Here is a 9,546-nt window from a genome sequence, read left to right as displayed (position 1 = left end):
GCTAGCTCTGTCTATTGAGTATAAAGAATTGTTTCAGTTATTCAAATATGACGCACTCGACAAATCTATCATCCGTTGCTATTGTTTGTAAGTGATTTCTTTCTATAATTTAAGTCTCAAGCTAGCTGTAGTGCTCTCGTTGATCATTACCTGTAATTATCCTCACTATATATTTTTTTCTATGGTATTATATAGGATGAAGATGTCCGAATTGAGAAAAGCTGGACGCTATGGCATTGGGTTCATTGACCCAAATACCATTAATGAAGAGACATGGTCATATGAACATTATAAACAAGAAGTAGAGAATAACATGCTAGAGTTCTTGAAGCGCCTCATTACCAATGCAGATATACTACTTCCTAACAACTTCCAGTGAGTCACACTGTCTTGTACTACAAATTCTGTTTTTGTTTCTAGCTAGATGTTAATAAGCGTATAGGGTTTAGGGTTAGTTGGTGAGTGTTATGCACATGCCCACTTAATTTATACATGAAAACGTGCGCATGCAGGTACCACTGGATCTTGGTAGACATTAAAGTTAAAGAAGGAAAAGTTGAAGTACTGGACTCACTGCTTAAAAAACCTAAAGAGTACTCAATCGTGAAGGGGATAGTCAACAGGTAATTTCAATCATTATATATATGTCCTGATATCAACTAATTAATAACTCCTTTATTCATTTTCTTTGCCGGCAGGCCGGCATGGCTTGGCAAAAGTTCATCAAAGACGTTCCAGGCCAGTTCAGAGAAAATCTGTATTGGTATCGACCCACGGTCATTAATTAAGTAGTACTAGCTAGCTAGCTACCATGCAATCTCTTTAATTCTAGTTTCAATAACATTAATTATCATGCTTGATTAATTATTATCTAATTGAACTCTATTCTCGTACAGGCCATGAAGCAGGAGCTGGGGAATGAATTATGTGCATACTACGTTTGCGAGAACATTCACATGATGACGTTTGAAAGGAGCACATCTGATAGAAAGATATGGGTACGTTTGCCAGAACACTATACACAATTTTTGCATCATTATCGATATCTAGCCACACAACTAATACATGCATATTGATCTCCTTCTTAACAGTTCACTGAGGTGCGGCAGAAGCTCCTACCAATGGATCGCGTACGAGCAATTGCAGAGGAAATAGAGGGATTTTTGCTCGACCAGGTCATAGATCCTAGAGGAGAATTCCATTACCCGCTACCGCAGTAATGCCTCCATGTAGGAGAGATTGTATATATATACGTACATGTGTATGTGTGAATATGGTGGTGCGAGACATTTGATGATATATATATATATATATATATATATGATCGGTTCTACGAGAAATTCTATATATATATAGATATATGCATAACATGTACAATATGTAGTATCGTAAAATACCAGCAAATGAAAAAGAATTAAATGGAAAACACAAAATTAAAGGAAAAAGAAACCCTGAACCGAAAACCCCCCTAACCTTTTAGTACCGGTTGGTGTTACCAACTGGTACTAAAGGTCTCCCCGTCCCCGGCGCTGGCTCGTGCCACGTGGTGGCCCTTTAGCGGCGGTTCGTGCATAACTGGTACTAAAGGGAGGGACCTTTAGTCCCCACCCTTTAGTGCCGGTTGCAGAACCGGCACTAAAGGCCCTTACGAACCGGTGCTGTAGCCCGGTTCTACACTAGTGGACGAGCATACACAAAATATTCAAATTGAAGGCATCATAATCAAAGATAGGATATGAACACCGAGTGAACAAAGGCAATAAAAGAACAACCCATCAAGGATGATACAGAAAATATGGAGATTGATGAGGTGATACTCTAAGTTGACAAAGACGTTTTTTATTTTCACATGTCATTATTATTTTTATTCTGGTGGAACAGAACAATATGTAATTTGTAGTATAATAATATCATGCCTATAATTCTTTACTCACCTTAATAATATTTTCTGTTTTATAAGTACTGTATAATATTTTATTATTGTGTGTTTCAGTTAGTAAGCGAGGAAGAATCAAATGAAATAGATGACACAGATGGAGTAGAAAAAAATAGGACACATGCTACTGATTGCGAAGTGACAAAGGCATGCTTTCTTTTCAACTATCCCAAATAGTTCTAATTATAATTATTTTATATTCTCCATACAAATTATTCTTTGTAATGTTCCTCTCAGGAATTAACCTTCAAGGAAACAAGTGAACAAATGCAGCCAACTCAAGACAATGAATTAGCACAAAGATTCGACACCGAAGGGGGAGAAACTATAGGGGACAAGCTGGCTGAATCAAATGGAATAGCCAACAAAGATGAAGTGCAGAAAAAGAAGAGCTCGCGGTTCACTGAATCCGAGGTGACATAGGCATATATATTTTTTCAACTATGTCCCAAATAGTTCTAATTCTAACTATATTATATCTTGTAATGTTGCTTTCAGGAATTAAGCTTCAACGAAACAAGTGAACAAATACAGCCAGCTCAGGATGAGGAATTAGCACAAATATTTGGCACCGAAGGGGCAGAAACTATAGGGGACACGATGCTAGAATCAAATGGAATAGCTGACAAAGAAGAAGTGGAGAAAAAGCATAGCATGCAGTCCACTGATTCCGAAGTCTCTGAAGTGACAGAGGCATCAGAGGACGAAGAATTAGCACACACATCCAGCACGAAAGGGGCACAAACAGGGAAGCCTATCTGTCGTGGTTTTGTCAAGGCAGATGTCCTAGCGAAAGGACTTAGTCGTGGAGCCATCGCAACGGGTTAGCTTAAAGGGGTTAAAGCGGACAAAGGACGCAGAGAGTTTATACTGGTTCGGCCCCTTGTGGTGAAGTTAAAGGCCTAATCCAGTTGTTGTGGAATTGCTAGGGTTTCGATGACCAGGGAGCGAATCCGCTGTGCCTGGCTCTCGAGTTGTTGTTTCCTGTCCCTAAATCGCCATCGGGTCATCCCTTTATATACACAGATTGATGCTCGGCGGTTTACAGAATCCCGAGGCCGGCTCATAAACGTGTCCGGCTCAGTTTCTATCTTGCTTATCTTACAACACAAGTTACATATGATATGGCGGTTTATGTCTACAGGCCATAACCCGCCTCTGGGCCTTGGGCCTTCATAAAGCGCCACAATCCTTGTCTTCATGGGCCTCACATATAAATAACTCATTATGGGGATAACCCTGGCCTCTCCTGGCCGGTTTATACCCAGTAGTAATATCCCCAACATTAGGCCCTAGATTGATTTGAACTGGTTCATGTCAATCTTAAACACTTGAGAAAAATTCTTCTTTCAGCACCTTCGCATAAATCTTGTAAACCGCCATGACGTCATCTTCCAGTATCATGATCGTTTAGCTTAGCACTATGATCGTTTAGAGCATCTCCAGCCGCGCCCAGGCGAATTTTTGGCCGCCGGCGCTAAAAAATCGGCCCAGTCGCGCCCCAAGGGCCTAGTTTTCGCCGGCTCGGGCCGAAATTGGCGTCGGCGGACCCAACCCGAACCCGGCGCGTTGGGGGTTGCTCGGGGGCACCGGGCGAATCGTTTTTGGCGCGAAGAGCCGCGGGCCAGCCGCGTCAGCAACTCGACTCTCTTCTCGCTGCTTCGTCGTCCTCATCGCCTCGTTTCCCGCGACGAATCAATGCCAAAGCTGCGTGCGCTGCCGCGCCGGTCAGCCTCCATTGATGCCTCACGGGCGGCGTAGTGAAGGTCGGGCGACGCGCGTCCCCTCGGCCGCCACGCCATCAAGCCACGCATAACGCGCCGGCCAAGCCTACAACGCGGCGCCTCCGCCTATATAAGCCGACCGCCAGCGCGCCGGAGACACGCACAGATACTCCACGCCGACGCGCCCATTTCTCCCCCTTCCTCTTCTCGTCGTATCCAGTTGAGAAGAATGGCTGAGCGCTTTCCAGGCGACGGCGCGGCGGCGAATGGCTTCGGGCGCTGCCATCTTCACGAGGACGAGGCTCGCCTCCTTTTCGAGGCCGAGTACCCGGTCCCGCCGGACATGCGGGTGCCCGGGGCTTGGAGGATCAGCGCCGGCGGCATGCCGGTGCCACCACCACTCACCGAGGAGGCGCGGCGTGCGGAAATCGCATGGATCCGCGTGTCCCTGCCACGGGCGGCGAGGGAGGGGCCACGGTACGTCCCCGACAGCCCGCTCTGGGAGCCCTACTTCCGCCGCCGTCACGCCGAGCAGCTCGAGGCCACCAACGGCGTCATGCCCTCCGGCAGGCTCAACTCCGAGGGCCGTTTCTGGTGGTGGGGTGTGGCCGGCCGTACGTTGGAGGCCGTCCTCGAGTACATCGAGGGCGGCAACACGCCGCGCCTCGAGTACCCCGCTCCCCCATCCTTCTCACGATGCCATGGAAGCTCCTGGACGCCGAGGCGCATGGAGCGACCCGGGGCGTCCTCCTCCTTGTCCGGCCGCTCGTCGGGCTCTCCCTGCCTCTGCCCTGTCAAGCCGGAGCCCCAGGACACGCCTGTTAGCGCGCATACCCGCAGCTCCGGCGTCCGCATCAGCGACTCCGCCCCCCCCCCACCGGCCGCTTCGTCCTCGTCGAGCCCAAGCCGGAGCCCGGCCTCCCCGTGGAGTACAAGGAGATAGGCTGGCGCGGCTTCTCCGACGAGGACGCCCTACGGTGGGCGCGGGATGACTACCTCCGCGACGAGATGGTCCGGCAGTGCCGGGCCCTGGAGGAGATCGCCGCCCGCAAGCGTGGGTGCGAGGACGAGCACGGCATCGTCGTCCTCGACAGCGACGATGATGGCGACGCCCCCGGACCGTCCAACCCGCCGCGCCAACCGGGGGAGGGATGCAGCAGGGACGGCGGCGGCGGAGGCGGGGACGCCGACGCCGACGCCGATGACGACGGCGGAGACTACACGCGGTTCTACCGCCTCCTCGGCATGTAGAACTGCGACGTCGGGCGGCGATCGACGATGGAGACGGCGGGGGCAGCCCGTGCTAGTTTTTTTTCTTTTTTCTTTTTTGTAAAATATGTTTAAATTTGAACGAACTCGCTGATGTTTGCGTTAAATTTGAGCCGTGTTTGCGCCGTATTTGACTTTTTAAAAAAACATGGGCGCCGCGACTGGGGGCATCACGCCCCTAGTGCGCGGTTTAGCGCCGGTGCGCCCCCAGGGGGCGATTTTTAGCCCCTCCTGGGGGGGCAACGGTTGGATATGCTCTTAGTTATTGCTATTGCTTTCTTCATGACTCATACATGTTCCTATGACTATGAGATTATGCAACTCCCGAATACCGGAGAAACACTTAGTGTTCTATCAAACGTCACAACGTAACTGGGTGATTATAAGATGCTCTACAGGTGTCTCCGATGGTGTTTGTTGAGTTAGCATAGATCGAGATTAGGATTTGTCACTCCGATTGTCCGAGAGGTATCTCCGGGCTCTCTCGGTAATGCACATCAATATAAGCCTTGCAAGCAATGTGACTAATGAGTTAGTTACGGGATGATGCATTACGTAACGAGTAAAGAGACTTGTCGGTAATGAGATTGAACTAGGTATGATGATACCGACGATCGAATCTTGGGCAAGTAACATACCGATGACAAAGGGAACAACGTATGTTGTTGTGCGGTTTGACCGATAAAGATCTTCGAAGAATATGTAGGAGCCAATATGAGCATCCAGGTTCCGCTATTGGCTATTGAGCGAAGATGTGTCTCGGTCATGTCCACATAGTTCTCGAATCCGTAGGGTCCGCACGCTTAATGTTCGATAACAATTTGTATTATGAGTTATGTGATTTGATGTACCGAAGGTTGTTCAGAGTCCCGGATGAGATCACAGACATGACGAGGAGTCTCGAAATGGTCGAGACATAAAGATTCATATATTGGAAGTTTATATTCGGACACCGGAATGATTCGGGTCGTTTCGGATTCGGAGTACCGGGGGTTACCGGACCCCCTCCCCCCAGGAAGCTATTGGGCCTCATGGGCCTTAGTGGAGAAGAGAGAGGGCCGACCAGGAGGTGGCGCGCGCCACCTTGGCCCAATCCGAATTGGACAAGGGGAGGGGACGGCGCCCCCCTCCTTCCTTCTCTCCTCCTCCTCCTTCCCCCCTTCTCCCACATGGAATAGGAAAGGGGGGGGGCGAATCCTACTAGGTTTGCAGTCCTAGTAGGACTCCCCCCCATGGTGCGCCTCCCCCTTGGCCGGCCTCCTCCTCCCCCTCCTTTATATACAGGGGAGGGGGGCACCCCATAAACACACAAGTTGATCTTTAGCCGTGTGCGGTGCCCCCTCCACAGTTTTCCACCTCGGTCATATTGTCGTAGTGCTTAGGTGAAGCCCTGCATCGGTAACTTCATCATCACCGTCACCATGCCGTCGTGCTGATGAAACTCTCCCTCGGCCTCAACTGGATCAAGAGTTCGAGGGATGTCACCGAGCTGAACGTGTGCAGATCGCGGAGGTGCCATGCGTTCGGTACTTGGATTGGTTGGATTGCGAAAACGTTCGACTACATCAACCGCGTTACTAAACGCTTCCGCTTTCGGTCTATGAGACTACGTGGACACACTCTCCCCGCTCGTTGCTATGCTTCTCCTAGATAGATCTTGCGTGACCGTAGTCAACTTTTTTTAAATACTACATTTTCCAACAGTTATCGCGCAGGCGGCATTGCCGAGACGAGCTGACGAGATCCTGCTGTCACCGGCCACATTGGCAATGGCCAGTCCCAACGTGCGCCGGCCGAGGAGCAAAAGAAAGCGGCTCCGCCGCATTAGATGACCAGGCCACGGGACCGGACCATGAGGCCCTTCCCAGTGCTCCACCGTGGACAGGTGCTAAGCAAGCCACATAAGCGGAAAAATGACATGGCACATCATTTAAAGAGGGGAGAGAGCACTTTGGTGACCTCAGGAAGAACCAATGCCAAGCGCGAGAACCTAGGCAAACCACTTAAATGAAACAATTTGACCAATGCATGAAAGACTTTAGGTGTTAACTCATTAAATAAAGTGTGCTTAGCAATAACAAATTAAGCACCTATGCATTGAGGAGTTGAGTTGCTAAGGTATTTAATGCACTTAGCACCTCATCTAAACACCATTGCATTGGGAGAGGTCTGAAGAGGCGCCGTGGAACTTGGGACGCGGACATGCAGGGAACTAGAGCTCCGACGAGATCGCGCGCCCACCATCCACTACCATACACAGTAGTTCGTGCCCAAGCTCCAGCGGTGGCAGTGACAAGAGCGAAAGAGCAGCTTTGGGACCTTCACCCCGTTGACCCTGCCTCCAACACTCCAGCAGCTACCACCTCGGCAACAAACACCAGAAGGGCATCCTGTACAGGTCGTCGTTCATCAGCCTCACAATGGAGCCGCCGGCCGTCGCGCACCCAGCCGCGCCGACGCCAGCTGCATCTGCCACCGTATTCGCTCATTCCGCACACTGCTGGGCACCGTTGGCACGCCCTGCCGCTACTGCTCGAGTGCGCCACCTCTAATGTGCACTGCCGCTTGATGAGATTACACCGAGCACCTTCCATGTACGTGTCTGAGTCAAAAACCACTCCGAAGGACAAAGTTTTGCTTGTTTTAAAGTCGAGGGACCATTTTTATACTTTTGAAAAAATTTAAGGACACTAAATATACTTTTCCCTTGATGGAACGACCCTTTCCGTCGGACGACACGTCGATTCGGGAATCAGACTTTTATTTGTGCGAGAAAGATTCGCACATCAGACTTAGGCCCTGTTTGGTTCATAATTCCTAGGACTTTTTTTAGTCTCAACTTTTAAATCCCAAGTGCTTAAAAGTCCCTACCTGTTTGTTTCCTGGGACTTAACATGGACTAAAAGACCATATTACAACTAGAACTCCCTATAAGTCCTTCTGAGAGTCTTATTTTATAAGTCCCAAATGCCCACTTTAAGTCTCTATAAGTCCCTCCTGTTTGATTTTGATGGGATTTATAGGGACTTTTATAAGTCCTTAAACCAATAAGTCCCTAAACCAATAAGTCCCTGGAAACAAACACCCTTTTAGCTAGCTATGTAGTTAGGAGACCCTTTCCACCCACCCAGTCATATAAAATTTATTGCTTTGAGAACGATGGACATGGAGTTGACTTGGCTTTTCAGGCTTAGCTAGTTAGCTAGCTAGATTGTTCGTTGAAAAGCCAAGTCAACGAACAAGCAGTTATAGCCGGAGCTGGCTGCTGGAGCGGCATTTGTAGTGTACCGTCGGCGTCGGCGTCTGGATATCATGGGGACGGAGGAGGAGTACCATGACCATGACACATACTCAGATGGAGAGCTGATGACGGAGATCGAGATGGGGATGGGTTCAAGGCGGTTCCCATACCGCGAGCTCGTGGAGGCGGCGAGCAACTTCACCGCGGAGGAGAAGCTTGGGCAAGGTGGCTTCGGCGCCGTATACAGAGGCTATCTTAGAGATCTAGCTGGGCTTGCGGTGGCCATAAAGAGGTTCTTGAACTCCAAGTAGAAATCCTAGTCTGGAAAGAAAGAGTACAAGTCAGAGATCAAGGTGATAAGCAGGCTACGTCACTGGAACCTTGTGCAGCTCCTCGGATGGTGCCATGGCCACGAGGAGCGCCTGCTGGTCTACGAACTCATGCCCAACCGCAGCTTCGACATACATCTCCATAGAGGCAAGGGCACCTTCCTCACATGGCCAACAAGGATGAAGATAGTGTTGGACCTTGGGTCTGCAGTGCTCTACCTCCACGAGGGGTGGGAGCAATGCGTGGTGCATCGGGATATCAAGCCCAACAACGTCATGTTTGACGAGTTCTTTGGAGCCAAGCTAGGCGGCTTCGGGCTCGCGAGGCTCGTAGACCACGCCATCAGGATGCAGTCGCTGACTGGGATCTCAGGGACTCCACGCTACTTGGATCCCGAGTGCATCATCACCGGCATGGCTAGTGCTGAGTGATGAGCCCGATATGTATAGCTTCGGTGTCGTACTGCTGGAGATGGCATGCGGCAGGAAGCCGATGAGCATACACTCCGACACCGACAAAAACAAGAACGGCGCGATCTTTCGACTGGTCGAGTGGGCCTGGGACCGTATGGCCAAGGAGCCATCATTGAGGCCGCCGACAAGAAGCTGAACGGCGACTACAAGGCGGCGGAAGTGGAGAGGGTGATGATCGTCGGGCTGTGGTGCGCGCACCTGGACCCAAGCGTGCGGCCGTCCATCAGGGCAGCCATGGCCATGCTCCAGTCCAAGGTCGGGGAAGCCAGGAGTCAGCTGCCGGTGCTCCCCTCCAAGATGCCGGTGCCCATGTAGTCATGTACGCGCCGCTACCGTTCGCCTTGGCCGACATTGGGTTGTCGTTGTCCTCCAACGTGCCACCACTAGTATTGCTACTTCCTCCCACGCGAGCACTTCGACAACCAGTCCAAAGGCATCTTCTACCCTAGTGAAACACATAAGCAATAGCGGCAGTAATTTATGACCTGCGTTTTCATGAAGCAATCCTATTCTTGTAAAATTTACGGAAATGCTATCTGGCATCCGTCACATAATTGCATTTCTCAGCGAACG

At 50.2% G+C, this 9,546-nt stretch overlaps 1 pseudogene; it reads left to right on the top strand.

Moving 5' to 3' along the window:
* Positions 1-202: 202 nt before the first annotated feature.
* LOC125546595 lies at positions 203-9,288 on the top strand (annotated as a pseudogene).
* Positions 9,289-9,546: the final 258 nt, after the last annotated feature.

This window comes from Triticum urartu, chromosome 3 (genome assembly GCF_003073215.2).
Source record: "Triticum urartu cultivar G1812 chromosome 3, Tu2.1, whole genome shotgun sequence".
NCBI classification, from domain to species: Eukaryota; Viridiplantae; Streptophyta; class Magnoliopsida; order Poales; family Poaceae; genus Triticum; species Triticum urartu.
Note: the sequence above shows the minus strand (reverse complement) of the source record. Positions and strands in the feature narration are given on the sequence as shown.